The sequence below is a fragment of the Crinia signifera genome, chromosome 9 (assembly GCF_055691185.1).
Source record: "Crinia signifera chromosome 9, ASM5569118v1, whole genome shotgun sequence".
Lineage (NCBI taxonomy): Eukaryota > Metazoa > Chordata > Amphibia > Anura > Myobatrachidae > Crinia > Crinia signifera.
In genome coordinates this window covers 147096376-147106270 of record NC_139225.1, presented here as the reverse complement: position 1 = coordinate 147106270, position 9895 = coordinate 147096376, and positions in this window count along the sequence as shown.

Below are 9895 nucleotides of genomic sequence, written 5' to 3'. Positions count from 1 at the left end.
GACAGTCTGTCAAGTGGGTATCCCGCCCCGCTGCAACGTCTAGTGACTAGTCTTACATAATCACAAGACGTGGTGCAGATAGATGGATTTTTTTTCCTGTTTAACATAACTTTATGAACCCATGGTGAAAATTACAATGAACACGTTCTATAAGTAAACAAATGGGAGGTGGGGTTTAAAGGGTGTGTGGCCTTTCTTATACTTACAATGTGCAGTGGGAGACCCCAAAAACGGTCCAAACCATTAAAAAACTGTAGTATACCTACCAAAAGGTACATTTGAAGGGTATAGATACGGGATGCAGTTAAAATCCCGGCGGTCGGGATCCCGGCGTTCAGAATCCCGACGCCGGAATCCCGACCGCCGAAATGCCGACACATTCTCCCTCCTGGGGTGTCCCAGCTGGTGGTGGTGGCAGGGGGCGGGCAGCTCGTAGTGGTGAGCAAGCAAACATATCTGTCACACAAAGTCCAATAAGAGCATATCTGTCATACAGACTACAATAACTGTTACATATGTGTCACAGAGCAGGGTCTGTCTGAGCAACGGTGGCGGCTCGGAGTTTGTAGCCGCATTATGCCGGGCAGCGGGATGCAAAATATTTTTAAATGACTGGCCGGATGTTGATTGGCTGAGAGAATTCTCTCAGCCAATCAATGTCCGGCCAATCATTTCAAAATATTCAGCATCCCGCCCGGCAAAATGCAGCTAAAAGCTCCCAGCCACCGCCGCAGCTCAGACAGACCCTGCTCTGTGACACATATGTAACAGTTATTGTAGTCTGTGTGACAGATATGAACTTATTGGACTCTGTGTGACACATACTGTATGTAACAGGTATTGTAGCCAGTGTAATATATATGCTTAGTTACTGGAGTCATGTGTGACACATATGTAACAGTTATTGGAGTCTGCATGACACATATGTAACAGTTATTGGAGTCTGTGTGACACATATGTAACTGTTACCATATAGGCATATAGATATTTTTTTATACCATCATTAATGTAATGGGATTTTAACCATAGTATATATTATGTATGTGTATATAAAAATAGGAATAGTTTAATTATTAGGATATCAGTGTTTAATGGGTACTGTTTACCTAGCACGGCGCCCATCGCATTGATCGCATGTACATCGCATGCCATTATAGTGGCCTGCGATGCGATGGGTGCGATTGTAGAGATTTTACATAGGGAAGAATGTTAAATTCCCTTCCAATCAACCAGATCAACCCAATGGCCCCGATTTTACATAGGGAACAATGTTAAATTCCCTTCCAATCAACCAGATCAACCCAATGGCCCCGATTTTACATAGGGAACAATGTTAAATTCCCTTCCAATCAACCAGATCAACCCAATGGCCCCGATTTTACATAGGGAACAATGTTAAATTCCCTTCCAATCAACCAGATCAACCCAATGGCCCCGATTTTACATAGGGAACAATGTTAAATTCCCTTCCAATCAACCAGATCAACCCAATGGCCCCGATTTTACATAGGGAACAATGTTAAATTCCCTTCCAATCAACCAGATCAACCCAATGGCCCCGATTTTACATAGGGAACAATGTTAAATTCCCTTCCAATCAACCAGATCAACCCAATTACCCCGATTTTACATAGGGAACAATGTTAAATTCCCTTCCAATCAACCAGATCAACCCAATGGCCACGATTTTACATAGGGTACAATGTTAAATAGCCCCCAGACCACAAATTGAATAGAATAAGCACCCTGAAGTGTGAAATGCCCCCCCCCCCCCCTCATTGTTAACGCCACCCCACGGTCAACGTCATCCCAAAGCGTGGCGAGCGCAGCGAGCCCGCGAGGGGCGGCGGTACGCGTCCTCTGACCTTTTCATACCCCCACTATCCACGTCCATTGGGTTGATCTGGTTGATTGGAAGGTAATTTAACATTACAAACACATAAGATGCATGCGATGCCTGCAATTTGCGGTAAGATACCCGCGATATAGATTGTGGGCGCCGTTCTAGGTAAACAGTGCCGTTTAATGTTTAGACATTGTACAGGTAGTATAGCTTTTGTTTTACTAGATAATATGAATGACCACTTTGTAACATATCAAATGCAACTCTCGAATGATCGAGTTATTGTGGATTTAAAATATACACTGTCACCATCTTTTTTGACTTAACCTGTGCACTGGTCGACACCCCATTCCCCCTTTTCCCCACAAAAGTGAACATATCAAAAGCAACTGAATTCATTTAGGAGACAAAATGTCTAAAGGCCCCCATACACTAGCCGATTTTGGTCAGATTTCAGCCAGATCAGTCGGATCTGGCCGAAATCGGACCAAAATCGGCTAGTTTTGATGTCCCCTCAGATCCGATGCGCGGTCCCGTGCGCATCGGATCTGCGTCGGGTGGTCGGACCTGCTGCACGTCCGACCACCCGACTTGGGACCTAGTGGGGCGGCGCGGCGGTAGAGGGAATAGGGGGGGCTGGGGACGCTGCGGGGGACACAGGCGGCATAGAGCCGGGCAGGGGGAGCCGGCGGGAGCTGTCAGTACGGAATAAAAAAAAAAAGCCCAAACAATGAATGGGCGGCCTGTGATTGGCTGAGCGCTCTCTCAGCCAGTCAGCAATTGGCTGAGAGAGCGCTCAGCGAATCACATGCTGCCCATTCATTGTATAGGCTTTTTTTTTCTAGCACTGACAGCTCCCGGCTCTATGCCGCCTGTGTCCCCCGCAGCGTCCCCAGCCCCCCTGCTCCCACCTCTGTAGGCCCCCCCCCCCTGCTCCCCGGGTTTTTTACATGTGATAAATCGAGACGATTTATCACATGTAAAAAATGGCACATCAAGTGCCAATCTAATCAAGCTCCCCCGGGGAGCAGCCGGGGAAGCTCAGGGGGAAGTCGGGGGCGACTTGTCCTAAGGATAATTCACCCTAGTGTATGGGGGCCTTAAGGCATGCTAATTAGCAGATAGAGATATGTGGATTCCCCCAGTTACAAACATACCAAGTATAAACAAAGTAATGTACTTTACATCCAAGGATACAAATTGAATAGAACAAAGCCCACCTGATATGCGGACAGATGCTGTTTAGGCATTCATTCCCAGTCAAACTTGTATATAATTAGCACAGACTGTATATGTTTAGCAAATGCAAACTAGCTATTGGCCAGTTATACTGCAGGACAGGATAAAACCGTTTAAACTGGGGTACTTCAAAGAAAGACTAGATTTTATGACACCTTGAGTCTTGGGAACCAATATTTCCATTGGAACTAGGCAACTTCAATCAGTGAATTTGTGATATAAGGAAAGAGGTAGATAGACTGACACACACTCTGACTGACACAGACACTCACAGACACGCACACTATGCAGTGAGAGAAGACATCAGCAAGCCAGGAACAGAAGAATGTGCAGGAGTGTTGGTCACAGGTAGCTATTGGTATTCACTGGTCACTATGCCCATGTAACTTGTAAGTATGTCATTTATGTCAGTATTGTAGCAGTCTAGGACTGTCAATTGTTTTAATGTTGTTTTATGTAATATAAGCAAGGAGGCGTATATAAATATATATATATATATATATATATATATATATATATATATATATACTAGGTGATTCATTGCGCCCTACGGGCGCTCTTCACACCGTCGTTAGGGGCTGCGCCCCCTTAATTTATGAACATTTGTATATGAGAAATATGGTTAGAATTGTATGTAAGATGGCCTGTAGTGCAACTTGAGTTATAGGTGAAATGTGTTAAATAGAGAGCATATGATGTGGAAGGGGGTGTGTATTGTTTTGTTTAATTAAAAAGCGGTTACAGAGTAAGATGTACATTGATAGTGTGGATGGTACAGTGACATTTGTGGGTGTGGGGGGGGGGGCTGTGTGTGTTGTTTAGGTGTGTGTGTGCAATAGTATAGTAGGGTGTTTCTGAGTCAGCGGCTCCCCACTGGCGGAGGTCACGACACAGGAAAACAGGAGGCTGGGTAGTGATAGGGGTGTGTGGGCATAAGGGGGACTAAAGAGGAGGGTGGGAGATACTGTGCAGCTTCTGCCCGTGGGTGAGGGTCCAGCGTGGCAGTACAGGAGTACAGGATGGTGGCCCTTAGTCAGTGTCTCCTCCTACTGGGTGGGAGCTCGGGTGCATGAGAGCAGGAGGCTGGGCTATGAGGCATGATAGGGGCATGTGGGCAAAACAGCGTCAGCGACTCCCCAGTAGTGGAAGTTACGGTTGAGGAGAGCAGGAAGCTGGGTAGTGATAGGGGTGTGTGAGTATACGGGGGACTAAAGAGGGGCTTAGGGGTGCCGTGAATTGCGGGAGGGGCGCGGGGGTGCTGTGAATCAAGGGAGGGAGGGGGCGCAGGTGTCCGCGAATCGCGGGTGGGGGTCTGCAAAGCGTGGGAGGGGGCGTGAATTGCGTGAGGGGGGGTTGCGAATCGCGGGAGGGGGGGTGCGCGGGGGGTCCGTGAATTGCAGGAGGGGGGGGGGGGGCACGGGGCGCGATGAATCACCTAGTTGGTTATATATTCTTGTAGAAGGATGGTAGGATGTTGCTGTCATTCAGAATGCATTTACATAAACAGTAATAGTATCAGTAAAAGATCTGACTTAAAACACCTACAGTAAAACAGAACAGGTGTTATACAAAGAATTGGTTGATGATGTGTAGGTTGACGTGCACATAGTTCATAGTTGTCACTGGAAAAAAATTGCTACACGAAAAAATCAACACAGAAAGTTCGACACATGTAAATGTTGACATAAGTGTGGCACTTCATCGGTGTCCATGTCGACACATGAGAATGAATATGAAAACATTCAAAAAAAGAAAAATAAATCTTCAAAAACTCATGTCAACCTTTTTCATTGTCGACCATAGCCCTGCATGTGCCATTTAATCCTGGGGTTGCCGTGAATCGCGCGCGGGGGGTGGGGTGGGTGGGGAGGGAGGAGGTGAGGGGTGTCCGCGAATCACGGGAGGAGGGGTCGTTGGTGGATGCCATGAATTGCGGGGGGGGGGGTGTGGGTGCTGCGAATCGTGGGAGGGGGGGGCGTGGGGGGTTGCAGTGAATCGCGGGAGGGTGGGTCGCGGGGGGTTGCTGCAATGACAGGAGGGGGGGTCAGGGGTGGGGAATCGCGGTTGGGTGGGTCGTGGGGGGCACCGTGAACCTCGCGAGGGGGGGCCCAGGGGGTTGGCGCGAATCGCGGGAGGGGGGGTCGCGGGTGCCGCGAATCGCAGGAGGGGGGGGTGTCACGGGGTGGGGCCGCGAATCGCGGGAGTCACCGGGGGTGCCGCGAATTGCGGGCGGTGTGCTGCAAATCGCGGGAGGGGGGGTGCCGCGAATCGCCACAAGAGAAAATCAACACAGAAAGGTCAACACATGTAAATGTTGACATAAGTGCGGCACTTCATTGGTGTCCATGTCGACACATGAGAATGAATATGAAAACATTGAAAAAGTGAAAAATAAATCTTGTCAACCTTTTTCATTGTCGACCATAGCCATGTCAGTGTTTTGCATGTGCCATTTAATCGTGGGGATGCCATGAATGGGGGGGGGGGGGGTTGAGGGAGGGAGGTGCATAACCAACATGACCCTCTCCAGGAGGGACACATTGCTCTGTTTCTGGACTTTCTTCTTAATTTATGGATTACCATCACCTGTGCTTAAACACCTTTCTTATCAATTACCCTGTTTAAAATGACAGGTGATGACAATCATAAATTAAGATGGAAGTCCACAAACAGAGCATTCTGTCCCTCCTGGAGAGGGTCATGTTGGGAGGTATGGAGGTGTGGGGCGCTCACCTGGTGTGTCTGGTTAGTAGCTGTGTCTTTGCTGTGTAACATGGAGAGGCAGAGGGTGTCTGGCACTGTCTGTGGGCTCACTGGGCTGGTTCTCTGTCATGTGAGTCAGTCATGTGAGTCAGATGCTCCACCCAGCGTTACAGCTTCAGACACACTTTGAGTGACAGATGTAGCCAAATATATAAGATATATATATATATATATATATATATATATATATATATATATATAATAGCATATACATAAATTACTGTGTTAATGTATTCTGTAATGGTTTGTTTTGCCTGTAAATAAATATCAGACTTTCTGAGCTAAAATTACAAGTCTTGAACTCTTATATTTTGGGAATTAGATTCTGGGCGGTATTCAATGAGCCTGATTCGCCATGTTTTTATGGCGAATTTGTGCTGTTTGGCGAATTTCTGACTAAAACGGTGAATCACCCTATTCAATGACCACATGGCGAATACATTTCAAGGTTTTTTTCACCATGATTCACCGAGTAGCAATCGCTATCTTTTTATGGTGAAGTGGAATGTGAACTTTTAAAATAAAGTGTTTTGTTTTTTACATTTGGTGTCAAAAAATCAGGAATTTTATTCTGAGGAGGGGCATGCTATTTTTATTCATGTGCTGTAAGCACATGAATATATATTTAATTTAAAAAAATTTTTTTTTTTTTTTTTTTTTTTACACAGCAGCCAGCAGGGGGCGCCGGAGCCGAGCCGCTCATTACATATTCATATATTCACTGCACCCGATCGTTACGATCGGGTATAGTGAATATATGCTCCCCTGCTGGCACCCCCGGGGGGCAGCCTGTGCTGCCTGGCACCCGGGGAGCCCACCTACCCCCCACAAAGTTCTGGGGCAGGCAGAGAGACTACCATCTCTCTGCCTGGCACCGTCCTCAGGCTCCCTGCGGCAAACGCCGCAGGAGCTCATATTCGCCAGTCAGGGGCAGCGAGCCCCTGACACGTTGAATACCGGAGCCCGCCGGCTCCGGAACGTGGCGAATACCTGCACCTCGCAGGTATTCTCATTGAATACCACCCGATGACTAGTACTCTGCATATTGTATTGTAAAGTCTATTAGAATATAATTGCAGATGTCAAATATATATGTTATATCAATACAAGATATAATAAATATATTTTATATAATATTTCACTCTCAATAATTATTATTGGGATAAGAGAGATATATGATTCCTAAAACTCAACATAACAGTTATTGGAGTCCTGTGTGACACATATGTTCAGTTATTGGAGTCTGTGTGACACATATGCTCAGTTGCTGGAGTCCTGTGTGACATATATGTAACAGTTATTGGAGTCTAAGTGACACATATGTTCAGATATTGGAGTCTGTGTGACACATATGCTCAGTTGCTGGAGTCCTGTGTGACATATATGTAACAGTTATTGGAGTCTAAGTGACACATATGTAACATTTACTGTAGCCTGCATGACACATATGTTCAGTTATTGGAGTCTGCGTGACACATATGTAACAGTTATTGGAGTCCTGTGTGACACATATGTAACAGTTATTGGAGTCTGCGTGACACATATGTAACAGTTATTGGAGTCCTGTGTGACACATATGTAACAGATATTGGAGTCTGTGTGACACATATGTAACATTTACTGTAGCCTGCGTGACACATATGTTCAGTTATTGGAGTCTGTGTGACACGTACTGTATGTAAACAGTTATTGGAGTCTGTGTGACACATATGTAACAGTTATTGGAGTCTGCGTGACACATATGTAACAGTTATTGGAGTCTGTGTAACACATATGTAACAGTTATTGGAGTCTGCGTGACACATATGTTCAGTTATTGGAGTCTGTGTGACACATATGTAACAGTTATTGGAGTCTGTGTAACACATATGTAACAGTTATTGGAGTCTGCGTGACACATATGTTCAGTTATTGGAGTCTGCGTGACACATATGTTCAGTTATTGGAGTCTGTGTGACACATATGTAACAGTTATTGGAGTCTGTGTGACACATATGTAACAGTTATTGGAGTCTGTGTGACCCATATGTTCAGTTATTGGAGTCTGTGTGACACATATGTAACAGTTATTGGAGTCTACGTGACCCATATGTTCAGTTATTGGAGTCTGTGTGACACATATGTAACAGTTATTGGAGTCTACGTGACACATATGTTCAGTTATTACTCTGAGTGACACATAGGTAACAGTTATTGGAGTCCTGTGTCACACATATGTAACAGTTATTGGAGTCTGCATGACACATATGTAACAGTTATTTGAGTCCTGTGTGACACATATGTAACAGATATTGGAGTCTGTGTGACACATATGTAACATTTACTGTAGCCTGCATGAAACATATGTTCAGTTATTGGAGTCTACGTTACACATATGTAACATTTATTGGAGTCCTGTGTGATACATATGTTCAGTTATTGGAGTCTGTGTGACACATATGTAACAGTTATTGGAGTCTGCGTGACACATATGTTCAGTTATTGGAGTCTGTGTGACACATACTGTATGTAACAGTTATTGGAGTCTGTGTGACACATATGTAACAATTATTGGAGTCCTGTGGGACACATATGGAACAGTTATTGGAGTCTGTGTGACACATATGTAACATTTACTGTAGCCTGCGTGACACATATGCTCAGTTTTTGGAGTCTGCGTGACACATATGTAACATTTATTGGAGTCCTTTGTGACACGTATATAACAGTTATTGGAGTCTGTGTGACACATATGTAACAGTTATTGGAGTCCTGTGTCACACATATGTAACAGTTATTGGAGTCTGCGTGACACATATGTAACAGTTATTTTAGTCCTGTGTGACACCTATGTAACAGTTATTGGAGTCTGCGTGACACATATATTCAGTTATTGGAGTCTGTGTGACACATATGTAACAGTTATTGGAGTCTGTGTAACACATATGTAACAGTTATTGGAGTCTGCGTGACACATATGTTCAGTTATTGGAGTCTGCGTGACACATATGTTCAGTTATTGGAGTCTGCGTGACACATATGTAACAGTTATTGGAGTCTGTGTGACCCATATGTTCAGTTATTGGAGTCTGTGTGACACATATGTAACAGTTATTGGAGTCTACGTGACCCATATGTTCAGTTATTGGAGTCTGTGTGACACATATGTAAATGTTATTGGAGTCTACGTGACACATATGTTCAGTTATTACTCTGAGTGACACATAGGTAACAGTTATTGGAGTCCTGTGTCACACATATGTAACAGTTATTGGAGTCTGCATGACACATATGTAACAGTTATTTGAGTCCTGTGTGACACATATGTAACAGATATTGGAGTCTGTGTGACACATATGTAACATTTACTGTAGCCTGCATGAAACATATGTTCAGTTATTGGAGTCTACGTTACACATATGTAACATTTATTGGAGTCCTGTGTGATACATATGTTCAGTTATTGGAGTCTGTGTGACACATATGTAACAGTTATTGGAGTCTGCGTGACACATATGTTCAGTTATTGGAGTCTGTGTGACACATACTGTATGTAACAGTTATTGGAGTCTGTGTGACACATATGTAACAATTATTGGAGTCCTGTGGGACACATATGGAACAGTTATTGGAGTCTGTGTGACACATATGTAACATTTACTGTAGCCTGCGTGACACATATGCTCAGTTTTTGGAGTCTGCGTGACACATATGTAACATTTATTGGAGTCCTTTGTGACACGTATATAACAGTTATTGGAGTCTGTGTGACACATATGTAACAGTTATTGGAGTCCTGTGTCACACATATGTAACAGTTATTGGAGTCTGCGTGACACATATGTAACAGTTATTTTAGTCCTGTGTGACACCTATGTAACAGTTATTGGAGTCTGAGTGACACATATGTAACAGTTATTGGAGTAGTGTGTGACACGTATGTAACAGTTATTGGAGTCTGCGTGACACATATGTAACAGTTATTGGAGTCCTGTGTGACACATATGTAACAGTTATTGGAGTCCTGTGTGACACCTATGTAACAGTTATTGGAGTCCTGCGTGACACGTA